Raw genomic sequence first — 10177 nt, forward strand, 5'->3', positions numbered from 1 at the left:
ATTGAATGTGTAAGAAGAAACATGTTTATCAAAACAAATTATAATTTTTGTGTAATAATTTTTGGTCTCATGGTTGGTTAAAACTGCCTAACCTACCCCAACAGGATATCCCTATTATGTATAGATTTGAAACTCTTTAGCTACAATCAATATTCTTATTTTATCTGTCTTAGATACTGTATATATGTTTGTCCACCTTTTTTTAGCACATTACAAATATAAATGAACAGGAACAAATAAATGTATATCTGAAGTTTCAATGCATTCAGCAACATTTATTAGATAAATATGATTTTCATTGCATACATGAATGGCTTCTCCCCCCCACCCCACCCCACCCCCGTCTCCTAACATCTGGGTTAATGTTCTCTCTATTTTCTCCTTTTGCATCTTAATTTTATTCTGAATTACTAATGTATTGGACTCTACCTCACTGTCTCAATTGTAGGAAGCCACTTGGCAGTTGTGTTTGCTAAAATGAGTTGTGTTTAATTACCACCACCACCCACCCCCCACCCCCCCCCCCCCCCCCCCGCCCCCCCACCCAAAAAAAAATAAAAAATACTCTGAAACTCTTTACTCCAGGAGGCAAGAGAGCGGCAATAAAGGTCAGCTCACTTGCAAAGCAAAAATGTTATGCCGGCAGACTGGATGTTTTTTTCGTCTCCAAGAGAAAAAATAATGGTTTCGCAAATAAACTCCCCATGAAATACAGGGATGTTGTGTTATAGTCCTAATGAAAGCTTGGTCTGAATATCAGAATTTCAGGCTTCCATCAAAAATGGGTGACCGATAGCATTGAATGCTGCTCACAGTGTAAAGCCCATCGATTGGACTTTAACACAAAAACAACTAAATAAATGCAGTACATTTTTCATTTAACAAATAAAGGAATATATTATATGGAGAACACAGGACTGCCCCCATTCTGTTTGCTTGAACATGCTACAGGGCAGTGGTAGTCTGTCCACACTGTACTCCACTCTCGTGCACAGAGGTTGTTAACTTGAGAAATCAATTTAGCCGGCAGCCGTAAAAGTACTCAAGATAAAAGATAAAGTAGTGGTCTCAAACTTCAGCGCTCGAGGGCCGGTGTCCTGGCACTTTTAGGTGCATCTCTGCTTCAACACACCTGACTCTAATATGAGCTCATTAGCAGAGCTCTGCAGAGCTTGACAGCACGATAGTGAGGCAGTTTAGTCATTTGATTCAGGCGTGTAGGTTAAGGGACAAATGTAAAAGTTGCAGGACACCGGCCCTGGAAGATTTAAGTTTGAGACCACCGAGATAAGAAAATTGGTGCCCAACGATGCTATGGTCTACCTCAACTCACTGTCAATTATATTTTCAATTTAATTCAATTACATTTTATTTAAATAGCGTCAATTCACAACACGTCATCCCAAGGCACTTTACAAAGTCAAATTCAGTCCAATCATACAGACAGATTAGTCAAAAAGTTTCCTATCTAAGTAAACCCAGCAGATTGCATCAAGTCTTGACAAGCAGCATTCACTCCTCATGAAAGAGCGTAGAGCCACAGTGGACAGTTGTCTGCATTGTTGATATTAGTGATGGCTAAGTTTAAGCAATCCCTCATACTGAGCATGCATGAAGCGGCAGTTTAGAAGAAAACTCCCCTTCAACAGGGAGAAAAACCTCCAGCAGAACCAGGCTCAGTATGAACGGTCATCTGCCTCGGCTGACTGGGGGTTAGAGAAGACAGAGCAGAGGCACAAAAGCACACATTGATCCAGGAATCCTTTCTGTGTTATATGGTAATAGCAGATGATCTGTCTCCCATGGATGGTGTCACAGCTAACAGAACACCAGACCATATGTGCCTACTATGAAGAGAAAAAAGACAGAGTACAAAAAGTTAAAAGTTAAAATAACAACAAACAAGCTTTATATAAGCTTTGTCAAAAAGGAAAGTTTTAAGATTAGCCTTCAAGGTAGACAGGGTGTCTGCCTCACGGACCAAAACTGGGAGTTGGTTCCACAGGAGAGGAGCCTGATAGCTAAAGGATCTGCCTCCCATTCTACTTTTAGAGACTCTAGGAACCACCAGCAGACCTGCAGTCTGAGAGTGAAGTGCTCTGTTAGGAACATACGGGGTAATCAGAGCTCTGATATATGATGGAGCTTGATTATTAAGGGCTTTATACGCGAGAAGGTCAATGAATGCTAATTAAGCTCTGCGATCTAACACAAAGCTTCCTGTTTTACTTTGTAGAACAAAATTATATACCAACTACAACTCCTCACTGATCAAGATAGCAAGTAGATTTCATTCCAACATGGGATTTAATTTTTTTTATCCTATTGTATGGGATGTATCTGCATGGTGAAGTGAAATGAGAAACAAATATATATACAAGAAAATAAAAAAACAGAAAATTGGCATGTGCATATGTATCCACCTCCCTTTGCTATAAAGGATATTGTTGTATATTCTGATTATTTTTTAAACTTCTCTACAGATTTATCCATGAGTTGTCTTCTCTATACTTGGTGCTTCATGAAGCAGTTTGATCTAGAAGGATCTCTAACAAACCTCTGATGCTTTCACAGAACGGATCTCTTTATTCTGAGCTTAAGTGACACATCCAATGTTTACACTGGATATTATGTAGGGGTATCAGAGTGAAGGGGTCTACATCAAAATGGCCATCACACTTTTATTCCTTTTATGTGCAAACAAAAGTTATGTATTTTTCTTGTTTCTACTTCCAGTTTCTGCTTTAAGTTTAAATGAGTAAATTTAACAGTAACACACAATTCTTTAATCAGGCAGTGCCTGGGGGACTTTTAGTGGGGAAGATTTGCAGAATCATGATTGATTCCTGAGCATAATAATAATAATGAAGTACCTTCCATTGCTTGTGTGATTGATTTATGCAACACCATAAAAAGCCTCTTTCATGGACACGTCTTATTCAAAACAGATGGCATTGCCCTTTTTGGCAGCAACCTTGAAAAAAGCCAAGCCATTAAACAACAGATTTTTTTGCATACATTAGAGAGGCCTGTTGGGATGTTTTTGTCCTTACAACAGCCTATTGATTACTTGTCCAACAGCAACAACAAATGTACAGTTTGGAGCTAGAGGTCATCTAATCTCAGCAATCTCATATCGAGCGCCGCTGACTTCTGCAAAAAAAAAAAAAAAAACAATTAAAAAAATAAAATAAAATAAAAAACAAACATCAAAGCTGGATTTCTACAGTTCTGTTTTATTTTTGAATTTTCAATTGGCATTCAGAAAATTAGATCAAGTTTGTATTTGGAACAAATTAATCAAGCAAGAATCTCAGAACAGTATTTTACTGAAAGTGCGGCTGCTGATGACAAAGATGAAAGATACCAGAAAATTCAAACACGAAGCAAAACTGAAGAAATTTCTTTAAGTTTTCAGTCAAAGCAAACCTAAAAGAATAACATAAGAGGCAGTTCTAGTTTGAAAACATTTACTTCTGTGGTGTAATTATCACTAATTAAGTCATGTGGGGGAGAAAAATCGCTTTGAACATTATCTCTTTTTTTAACTTGAAAATCTGTGCAAGCACTATGCCATTAGGAAATGCACAGATAAAGGCGCTTTAGTAGTCAGCAAGACGCCTTACAGAGTCTGCCAACATTTCCCTCTGGGTGCTGGCTATCTTGTGTTACAGCCAAAGCTGTGTGATTGAGCAGGGCAGCTCAATGAATGCAGATATATTTACTCAGAGTGTAGCTCTGGGAAACATCAATCCAATACACGTTTGTCTGAACTTGGGAGGGATCATTGATCCGCAAAAAGTGCTAAATGATTTAAGAGTAAGCATTCCTCCAGTGACAGTTCGACGGCTGGTAAAGGGCAGTCCTTGTAAAGAAACTAAATAAAAGAGAAGTATAAACATATTTGCTAATGAATACAAGGACTCCAGTCTGCCAGCTGCAAGACACAAACAGATGGGGAGCTTTTTAACCTTAAAAAAATCACTGCTCTATTAACAGTTCATAAGAACTCATCCTGAAATAACCCTGTTGAAAATGCACAGTCACGCTGTAGGCCATGAATTATGTCTATTCTTGCTCTACAGACTGCAGCTGTAATATACCAGGACTTCTAGTGAGAAATAATTGTTATTTTCTATGGTTATAATACAAATGCTGAAGAGTTTGACCTAAGACAATTTAAAGGGGCACCTATGACAGTACATAGATAAGTGTTGATTTATAGCTATTGTGTCATGTTTAATGTTTGTTGCGCACCCAAAACCAATCAGATTACAGCCAGGTGCATGGTAGAGGGATGATTTAATAACAAGAATCCAGGGAAAATCCACATTGAGACACAATGTAGAATAGAGATTGGGAACCCAGGAAGTAACAACAGCAGAATCCAGCGAGTGATGGCAGAAAACCGAGGGCTTAAATACAGAGGGGAAGGGATTGCAAGAGGAAAGGAAAAGTAAATAGAATGCACTGGAGTTGTGTAGCAAAACATAACCACAAGGTAACTAGGAAAGGATGGTAAATGAGTGCAGAAAAGGGAAAACACTGGACTCAGGGAACAAACAGAACACATAAATAGTAATAATGCTGGGATACTGAAACAAACTAAAACTAAAGGGCCATTCATGCTCAACATTACAAATGCAGACGCACACCGGTTATGACAACTTTTTTAATGCTTTGAAAACACGAGGGCACTGACAGTTGACCACGTTATAAAAAATGGACATACTTACATGGGTAAGGTTACCATTAAATGGACCTCAAGTCAAACTACTGGGATCAACAGACATCTGATCTTTCATATTTACAAAATGTGACTTAAAGTGTTTTAGCCAAGAGTTTCAAACAACAAGTAATGCAAATAAAACAAAGACATTGAAGTCACAGTAAATGCTAAAAGCCATTTATATTTGAAACAATAAACGTAAAATGTGCAGATAAGTTCAAAGTTATTCATACCAAAGGCAGATTTAGGTGTACTGCAATCTGAAGAATTTAAGGAATCAAATAGCATACTGTGGCTCAGTGGGTAGAGTAGTTGTAATATTAAAAAGTTCTGGGTTTGAATCCACCTTCCCCTTGTCACATGTCAATGTGTCCCTATTGGCAACGTATTTAACCCCACCTTGCCTACTGATCTCACTATTGGTGTATGAATGTGTGAGCGTCAGAGAGTGCAAAAGGGTAAATGTGGCTCTAGTGTAAAGAGCTTTGAGTGGTCAATATGACTAGAAATCCTTTATATAAATTCAGTCCATTTATAAATATTTGGAGTGATGGAGCCAGTCTCCCAACATGAGGGTCTGTGGAAGTTTATGTAAATATGCATAGATACATGTTCCTAGAAAAGAGGAAGGCATGGTTGGATTGGTGGAAATAGAAATGGTATCGATCTGGATACTTTGACTGTTAAGTGTTGATCAGGTTGGAGCAAGAGGACTGCTATTCAGTGGTGTAAAAACAAAGGCAATAAAAAAGTAAAGAAGTTTTCTTTACATTCCGAGAATCAGAAGAAGTGGAGGTTAGTAAACTTTGCTTCTAAACAAGGAGTGCTGAAGAGTGTGGCTGGCTAATATCCAGAGGAAACACAAGCCATCGAATATGACATGAATCTGCTCTGATCACTTTATTGGGTAAGGACATTTTCAAATGTTACAACAAACATGTCATGGTATGTCGAGGGAGGACCCGAATGCAGACCGTAGTAAATAAGAAGTGGAATTTACTGATGAAAACCTGAAGCAAGAAGCACAGGCAGGAACACAAACTGGAGCATAAATGGGGAGGGAGTAATCACAGGTAGCAAACATGAGGAACCAGTGACAAAACATGAAATAACACCACTTAAAGAGTAGAAGGAGTGAGAGAAAGCATAAGAACCAAGAAATGAACAGACAATAATACAAAATCCAACTGTAACTCAAGTTGAAGAATAAAGGATAAACCACCATACAAGTCATTAAAGAAGACATTATCGAAAAATAACAAAATCAAAACACAAACACCCAATGACCATGACAAAATGACCCTACTATGATGCTGGCAGTCAGTAAATGAAGACCATATGAACATATAAGACTGATGTAAGCAAATATATCAGTTACTGTCATTAAAAAAACACTGTTTATTTACCCTGCTTGTGATGAGAATTATATTCTTTACTTTTGGAGTCTTTGCATCTTTCACCCAGTCACTATTGCTTTGGCTGAAAGTGTCCAAAGAATTCAATCACTGTAGTATCTCTACAGTGTAGGCACTGTTTTGTGAAATAAATAATTCACAATGCCTATATAGGTGACTGCTGCGAGCAAATCCAACTCGGCAGACATTTTGCATTTCCCCATCTCAAATGGATTTATACCAATAACAGCAATCTTTCCTCCATACCTTTTTAAGGACACATCATCTAAAGCTGGCCATACATTGTACAATTTTTTTCCCTTTTTGGGCCAATTCTTCAGTCGTGCGAGTTTCAGCTGCATCATGCATCCTGCGCTACGAACATCTTTTCCCCGATTTCCCCCAACCCCCTAGACCTCACGCACTGCGCATGTGCAAACAAGGGAATTCTTCTTCTTCTTCTCAGACGAAACGTACATGTGCCATGGAGTCAAACTACGGAAGAGCTACTTGTAGAATTGCAAAGGCAGCGTATTTCGTTCTAATGAGCCTTATATTTAACAGTGAGCATTGACGCTGCCGTCTTTTTCTTCTTCTACTGTTTACATTTGGCTTCCAGATAGACGACTCTGACAAGCACCATCTATCTACGGGGTGTTAATAAAAGCCTCAGTAGTGCCATTCGTAATGCTTTTCCTATGTGATGCTGTTTACTGCTATACTGTCAACATGTATACTTTTCTGGAGTAGCTTCCAATCCGGCCTCGTGGGAACCATCTATTGTTTGTTGTGGTTTGAACCTGTTTTGTGAATAAGCTGATCAAATAACTGCATCGTAGAAGATCGCCAGCAGTTCCCACCGATTGTTGTACTTCATGAAATGACGCAGGAAGTACTGTCTCTGCAAGGATCTCCTCCGAAAAGTCTCTGCGTGAGGACGATCTCAGGTCCCAAGAGAGGGTTGTTCCTAGGAACCTGAAGTTAACTCTCAAGTGCTGATGGTTCTTGTGCGACAGAAGAGGTTACTTGCTGGTCATTTAGGAAGCTGGTGTTCCATTGACAGCATCATCTGCTGACCTATTTGCCCAGTAAGCAAACTACAGAGGGTTTATAAATGCAGGTTGGTAGTCATATTAGGGTTGGGTCACCTAGCTGTATTTTGAAACACTCACAGATATGTGCCTTGCCAACAGGTACAATGAAATGCAGTCTGTGGATGCTGGTGTCAAACTCATAACCTGTGTATTGTCAGATAACTAATCTTTCCACAAAGATGCAGTCCCCCTGAGAGTTGAGCTACATTAGGACATAATATACTACTCTTGCTGTAATGTTATCATCTTGCTTTATTTATTTTGTCTTCATATATAATGATCAGTTGACCATCTGTTTTATGACGCCCCCCAACTAAATTAAATAAATCTTTGAGAAAGTAAGTAGGGTTGCCATAGGTCGGATTGACCCTGGGCATTCATCATACTGAGATAAGTGAATCTTTATCACTGCAGAGCGGCTTTTGAAAAACTATATTTTCCGTTTCAAGAAAGATGGGTAAAAAGATAAGAAGACAATTTGTTGCTACTTTTTTAGGTTTATAACACAAACCCACATGAAAACATTTTTAAATATATGTTAGGACGGTGGAGTATATAGCAGACCTGTATTTCACATACACAAAACACACCAATTTACTGTGCTGCACAAAGATGTTGCATTTAGAGTCTTTGTGCATCATTGCTGCCTTCATTTAACAGTTTTATTCCTGCAGCAATATTTGTGTGATGTAAGTGCGGAAAGAAATCAACTATTCAGCACTGCCACCTTTTAGACTGCAGTGCAAATTTCTTTGTACATGCTGATGATGAAAAGGTTCACTATTGATTGGCAGGCCCCCAGGTTGATGCGGTGGATTAGTCATTTCAGTTTATTTTATCAGAAATTATGGTTCAGTCAGACACAAAGCCTTATCTGTAGTAGCATTGTTAATCAAAAGTCAAAGTTAGCCTGCAAACAAAACCCTAAAATAAGCCTACAGGGATGCCTGGGCTTTCCTGAGCATCTTGAATAACTCACCGCATGCCTCTTGTGGATTTAGACCATCTTTCCACTCTCTGTCTCGTCTTTTAATCCCACAAAGATTTAACAGTTTGGAAATGATGCATGTGTGTGGGCCGTACCATCTGCTGTTCTTGTTTCTCTTGCGGTGGAAGAGTCGTTATGAATCTGGCTGCATGTTTAGGGTAATTTACTTGCATGAATTGGGAACCAAACAGATGCTGCACTGATGTCCTTCCTTAGGTTATAATCTTAATGGAGAAAGGGAATTAAAACATTGACGATAATTACACGTTAGAACTTCAGTATGTTTAACGGCGATTTTATGTAATAGAACAACGTAAAGTAGTGCATAATTATGATGTGAAAGTGAAATGATACATTAACCATGATTTTTTAATAAATTAATTTTTATTCAAAAATTTTGTTCAACCCTCCATTACTCCAATGCCCCTAAATAAAATCGAACCGATTACCTTCCGAAGTCACCTCATCATTGAATAGTGTCCAACTGTGTGTGATTCTATTGCAGAAAAAAAAATCAAGCTGTATGTTGATGGCCCCAGAGGCTTGTCAGAGAACATGACTGAAAGAACAGCATCACAAAGGCCAAGGAATAAGACAGACAGGTCTGGCAGAAAGTTATGTAAAAAGTAGGGTTTGGTTCTTAAGTATATCCAGCTTTGAACATCTTAAAGAGCTCTGTTCTGAATGGAAAGAATGTTGCACAACTTTGCAAGCTACTATGACATTGAAGTACCTGTTGACATGACAACTATTCAAAAATACAATACAAATATGAACTTCACGGTAGACTCACAAGACGTACACTATTAAAAGTCCTGATTGCTGTTTAACAAATAGCTATCTTACGCCTGGTTCACAGAAAGATTTTAGAATTCTCTGGCAATCTTCATAACCTGACAGACACCACATACCACTGACTCTCCATGGATGTTTTACCCTTCATAGTCAAGCGTACTATTGCCTACATTTTTGTGGCAAATTCCTACAATTCCCACACTTTCTGCCGGTGGAACGAAGCGGCGGAACGGAGCCATTTCTTTTCCCGCAGGCTCCCATCTGTCAGTGATAATAGAGAGGGACTGCATCAACCTGTATGCGCCTCCTTGTCCTCCTTGAGTACGCCCCCTGCGTTTGTCCTTGTGTTGGTTTGGCTGTGGGCTCAGTAGGTCTTGCTTTCTTCGCACCTGTATGTCCCACCTTAAACCTCAATAATGCTGTGTGATTGGTCCAAACCGTTTTTGGTTGAGACGCAAACAGTTGAAGCCAGAGCAGTATAAGATGGATTCTCGTGTTTGTGAACGCACAAATACCGTGAGAATTAATCTTGCGGACAAGGTTAGATATAGAGGTGAGTTGCGTTTTTTTCTTCTCCATTTTTCGCTCAACCACTCTTTCTGATTGGCTACACGTCACATTCAACAGGCTACGTGCTCGTTTGTCCTCGGGGAACACCAGACATGCTGGGATATCGGGCCAAGACAACCCAACAAGGAATTTTGAGGCCGGAGCAGTCCCAGTATACATCCCAGCAGACTAGATCACTCTTAACACACCACACATGGCAGGAATATCTCTAAGAGCAATCCTGATTATCGGGGCATGTCGGAATGGGGAGGATCGGGCCAAAAATCGGACTAATTATCTGGTCGTGTGAACCTGACATAAGCGATACAGCAAACGCTTGGAAAACAGGGCTCTGGCCTGATGTGATCAAATATGAATTTAATGGCCTACATATACATATAAAGGGAAGAAGCAGCGAAGCACATCACCCTGAATTAACTAACCCAAATGGCCGAGGCAGCATTATGCCGTGAGGCTGGTTTATCCAGCTGAGACAAGAAATGTATTATATCTGAGGATGTAACGTCACCCAAGCACAAGACACACAGACACAGGACTGCTGTAAGTTGAATAATAATATAATGCTAACAAAATTTTTCTAAGAGGATCTCTGTGGTGGGCCAGTGAC

This window comes from Fundulus heteroclitus, chromosome 5, assembly GCF_011125445.2.
Source record: "Fundulus heteroclitus isolate FHET01 chromosome 5, MU-UCD_Fhet_4.1, whole genome shotgun sequence".
In the NCBI taxonomy this organism is placed as follows: Eukaryota; Metazoa; Chordata; class Actinopteri; order Cyprinodontiformes; family Fundulidae; genus Fundulus; species Fundulus heteroclitus.